The sequence below is a fragment of the Lethenteron reissneri genome, chromosome 45 (assembly GCF_015708825.2).
Source record: "Lethenteron reissneri isolate LAM-NWPU_2019-01 chromosome 45, ASM1570882v1, whole genome shotgun sequence".
Classification (NCBI taxonomy): domain Eukaryota; kingdom Metazoa; phylum Chordata; class Hyperoartia; order Petromyzontiformes; family Petromyzontidae; genus Lethenteron; species Lethenteron reissneri.
Genome location: NC_083823.1, coordinates 9,192,874 through 9,198,179, shown reverse-complemented (window position 1 = coordinate 9,198,179; position 5,306 = coordinate 9,192,874). Strand labels below are relative to the sequence as shown.

At 46.4% G+C, this 5,306-nt stretch overlaps 1 long non-coding RNA gene across 1 annotated transcript; it reads left to right on the top strand.

Moving 5' to 3' along the window:
- Positions 1 to 451: 451 nt before the first annotated feature.
- On the top strand, positions 452 to 4,983 carry LOC133353859 (uncharacterized). Its single transcript, XR_009756482.1, has 3 exons — positions 452 to 1,446; positions 3,175 to 3,343; positions 3,638 to 4,983. It is a non-coding gene; the product is annotated as an uncharacterized LOC133353859 (long non-coding RNA).
- The last annotated feature ends 323 nt before the right edge of the window (positions 4,984 to 5,306 follow it).

Below are 5,306 nucleotides of genomic sequence, written 5' to 3'. Positions count from 1 at the left end.
CAGCTGGGTAAGTGGATACATATCTGCATTTTTCTGAGATGGTATCAAGAGGCTGCAAGCATCTGGTAGACGCATTTTGCTATGTCTGCAGCCAATTTATCAAGACAAGAGCGAAAATTTACTCTGTGGAAGCATCTGCTAAGATGTGTGAGGCCGACAAGGCATATTTCGGCATGCCTGTCAGGAATCAAGACAAACCCTGGGCACCTCATTTTACCTGCGAGCAATGCAAACAAAAATCTCGAAGGTTAGATGGACAATTGTTGTTCGAAATTTTACGTTAAAAAAATTGGTAAACATTTTTAAAATTGTAAAAGTAAAAAAATAAAAAAGTTGTTCCAATTTTCAATGTTATTGAAAAAAAATTAATGGAGATCAACGTTGAGTGCCTTTTGGAAAACCGAACTTTGTGATATAAAGCAACGTGGCAGTGTAAATGGAAAAGCAAAATCGTGCCAGCAGCGTCTAATGCACGTCCTTCTTATTGTGCTGTAATTAAGATGATGACGTTGGTGATGACACGATGGCGCAGTTGAGCTATTGGATTTTAAGAGTGATCTAAGCAACATAAGTAATTTACAGCAATGAAGCTAATAAGTATAACCCGTAAAAACAAAGTTTTTCACTATAAATCCTTTATATGCGTGGCGGCTAGAGTCTTCTCGTCCTCTGGCTTGAGATGGCTTGCCACCTATGGGTCAGATGATTGTCTGCCAGTATTAAGCAATTGGTAATTAAATATTTAATTTGTTTTCCCTAAACAGTGTAAAAATTTTGAATTTTTTTTCACGAACATTAATTGTCTCACAACGAGTCTGTGTGCAAAATGTCAGCTCGATTGGATCACGGGAAGTGGGTAAAAAAACGACCGAAAGATTTGCACGGTCGCACGCACGCAAGCAAGCAAGCGAACTTAATATAAAGGATTTAAAAAGTGATTGAAGGAAAACAACTACGTCCCATGAAAACCGCAAATATTGCATTTTCATAATTAATGGTTTATAAATTCTCTGTAGCCTGAGTCGATTCGATTATTTTAGACTGATCGTGGTATAATTACAAGTAACATGAACATTAAACAGATATAAGGTGGCTATTGCACTCAACTGTAAACACGCGTGGATATTCGAGTCACGAGCAATTGCAGGTGAAGTTATCGTCAAGAATCGACAGCTCGGCATCGAATTGCGATGGAGATGGGAGGGAAACCACGGACATTTGTGAAGCGTTCGAATTCCAGGCGTTTGGGGCATTCCCAGATGATTGGGAACCACGTGTGCCATGTGAAACTGGCCAAACATCTCGGCGCAGGATACTGGGAGAGATTAGTGAGACTCGGTGACACTGCAGGAGGAGTGGCGCTGCGGTGATCGGAGTCGTTAACGCGAGAACTGCGTCTACGCGCGGCAGTGAGAGACGCGAGCTGCTGGCAAATCACGTGGCGAGGTGAGAGTTCAGGCGAATCGACGCTGAATAACAAAACTCGCATTGGATTTGTGATCAAGTTTCCTGGCAACAGAACAGCGAGTGACGCCTTCACGACAATAGTGAACATCACAGAGACAGACAAACTCAGCCACCTTCATTCTCGTCATCATCATCAATTATCATCGCCCCCGCTTACATTACCCCGCATGGGCAGGGAATTCGTCTGAATTAGCTGACGCACGGAATTGGTCAGATTCACACGCGGAGACTCGATGGGTCATGTGACGTCAATAAAACATGTCGATGTAATGATTGTTAACAGCACAGGTGCAAACAATTATGCGCGACGTCACCAGCCCACGTGAAGGCGTAATTAGTGACGTCACCAGCATAGGTGAGGATTTAAACCCTGCGGGAGGCGGAGTCAGTGGTTGCTGCTCGACGCTCTTTTTCCTCTACGCCCCGGTGAGTTTCGTCTCCTTTCGGCGTCTCGAGTGCGGTGAAGACATCCGTGACTTTCTCGCTGTGAATCTTCTCTGCGCTGCCTGTTCTCGAGCATTGGGGCGAAATTGAGGCATCTACTTTAAATTGTCTCCTGGTTTATAAAGCCACTTAATCTCGCAGATCTTGTCTTCCACTGAACGCAATATTAGTGTTGTGTAGGGTCTGCAGTTAGGCCGCGTGGATTGTACACGCCTATGTTTGAGATCTGAAGGGTATTGTAGCGGTTTGCGTGCTGCGATTCGTGAACCCGGCGACCAGAGTTGATTCCCAATCGGTCAGCACCTGAGGATAGTCTTAACCAGTCCTGGGCCTTCCCTACATCAACTTCAAAAATGAGGATGTGGTGTATAAACATCACTGCTTAGGATAAAAATACATCTGGGCGTAGTGTTGGCCTTAACAGGTGCTTGTTAGCAATGATTTTAATTTAACGGCTAGAAAACCCCAAGCCATATTTCACTGAGTGGCTTTAAGCCCTGTCGGTTTTGGTGCAGTCTAGGGTACTTCCAAGGATGGGTGCTTATTCCCGCTTTGTTTAGCCTTTTAACATGACCCTGTGGAGCACTGAATTTCTAGGGCTGCGCTACCATTGCTACACGGATGACTCCCACGTTTGCCTCCAGCTAACACCATATTCTACATCGGAAAAATTATTTCAACTGAAATCACGGTTGCAGGAAAAATATGTTCAGAGCTAAATTAAAATAAGATTGAATTATATTTTAGTCGGGGCTCCCCAACAACTAAACTGGGACTTTTAAGCCTAGTTATTGATGGCCAGAACGTCTGCCCGAAGCATGATTGGTTATTTTGGTGATATTTGATCCATCCCTTTCCGTTCGATGCTCGTGTCAAGGTTGTGAAAAACCTTTAACCTCCGAACAGTGCTCGACTGCACAACATACTAGTACTTGCTGATTGTGAGGCTCGTCCATGCACTTGTTCTCTAGCGAATCGATTATTGCAATGCCTTGCTGGTAAATGTTTCAAATAAGGTTCTTGGTAGATTACATTGTTCAAAATGTAGTAGTTGGGCTAATGGCGCTGCGTCTGCACACGACTTGCTCAGACTCGTCGCCTCCGTCGGTAGTTTGGTTATCGAGGGTGTTAATTGTTACAAGAAAGTCTTATGCGGGGGGGGGGGGGGGTGTTGCAAGTTGAGCTGTGCTGTAAGTCTGGGCACCCAAAAAAGGCTATTGGCGAGCTTTATCTTGGTATGTAATGTACACGTGTTGGGTGAAGGATTCTCGTGATGCCTTCGTCTGCTGCTGCCATGGAGGATCTGAGCGCTGTGATGGACATCTTTGTGTGCGAGTTCTGCGCCAACTGTGAAGGAGGCGCGGGGAGTGTCTCCATGAGGAAGTACACGCTCCAGAATCTGCTCGTGAAGCACATGCGGCTCTACCTGGCGGTGGGTTTCTTGTGCCCTCCACGGCGACAGAACTGCAAGCAAACGTTTCTCGAGCAATGTGGTGCCATGACGCGTCTCCGCGTGCACTGGGAGCCGCTGTGGCTTGAGGCGGTGCCATTTGCCGTGGCACTGTTTTGCAAGAACGACTGAGCACGCATAGTCACTGTTGGATGTTGATTGAGACTGGGCTCGTCATGGCCACATCATTTTGATTCATATTTATGTTGCTGCAACACTGAGCAGAGTGATTGGTGCATTGCTGTAGCAGAAAGTGTTCCTGTATCACGAATGCAGGGTGCATAACCCGGATGAAGTGCGCAAGATCATGGAATCTTCACGAGACCCAAGGCGCCAGCGTGGACTTCCAAGCGTCTTATTTGACAGACAACTGCTCTTTAGTTACTGTACAGTTTACTGATAGACGGCCAGTTTTGTTTTATCATGTTTAGCTTTTTTCACACGCTGGTTTCCTGCTTTAATTTTTACCCACCAAGCAACGTAGCAGGAGGCTGTTTCTTCCTGACCTGCTTTTTTGCTTTTACATCCACATGGCAGGGGATCCGGTACCATTTAGCAGCAGCTGCACTTTAACAACTCTGGCACCCCCCCCCTCAGCCAGTTATGTAGACAAGCCGGAGCTTCAGCCACACCAACCTTGCCATAATAATAAAACACGCCTAATCCAGGGGCCTGCCCTGGCTCCTCCCCCCTCAACCAGTATATATACGGGGTCAGATCTCTTGGAATTTCTCATTTACTTGATGCAGCGAGCGTGCTGTGACTGCTCCACCTGAAGACAGAGGCTTGTGTTGCCTCTGAAACGTCGTGATTTATATTTTATTTTTATTTTACTTTCAATAATTTTAATTTTTTTACCTACGCGACTTTACCGAAAAAACCCAAGAATATGGACTTCCAAGCTTTTGTGGACGGGGATCCTCGTGGCCGGCCATCCCCCGTTCCAGGAGTGTTCCTCCCCAAGGGGCCCTGTGGCCCACCCATTTCTGCTGATAAGCCCAAATCAATCTATATATGAAATCGCAAGTCTGTCTGTGTCGCCGGACCATACGCAGTTTCATTGGACGAAATGTGAGGGATTTGCGAAACATGATTGGTCCATTTGGTTTACCACGGCGGTTGCCCCTGGCAACGGGTAGCGACGCATTCGCTGCAGGGTGGACGCCATTTTTAATTCCTGTTAAAAATATGTGCACGCATTAACACGCGACTGAGGTAAATTCATCAGTTTCACGTCCTCTTCACTCCCCCCCCCCCCCTCCCCCCACCACAATGTGTGCAATTACTATTATAGGGTCGGTAAATAATAAAATTGTAGCGATTACACAGTATTATTGTAATGCGCGGGGGGGGGGGGGGGTAACGGCCCCAGTACCCAGCCTCAGCTGGTTGGGCAATTTAGGCGAGGCCGGAGGCTCTGCACGGTACTAGGCCTCGACACCCCACCACACTATAGGCCGTACATACTACTGCACAGCGGCTGAGGAGATCATGGCTGGGGGGGGGGGGCAGGGGTAGCAGCCCATCTGTGTATATATGTAAGGTTATTAAAAAATATATTTTTCACCTGGGCAACGCTGGGTACTTCTGCTAGTTTATATATAAAATGAAGACTAATAAAATTGCCTGCAAACTGGTCCTGGGCTTTGACTCGTGTGTTTTTTCAAGTTGAACCGGCAAGCAGTGGATGATGCTGTTCCTTTCTCGTGATGCAGATTTGGTTTCGGGCAATGGTGGTGGTCTTGATGGAAGAGCCTCAATATATTGGTTTTGCTCAAAGGAGCCACGAGCGCCCCACTGACCTCGCATCTCAGGAGGATCGGGCTTCGTACTGTTTAAAAACGGATCTGATGGTAACACTCAACACCCAGTTAATAGCACCCTAAATAATGGTTAACATCCCTAAATATATTTCTGTAGAAACAGGGCTGACGCTCCCTTCACC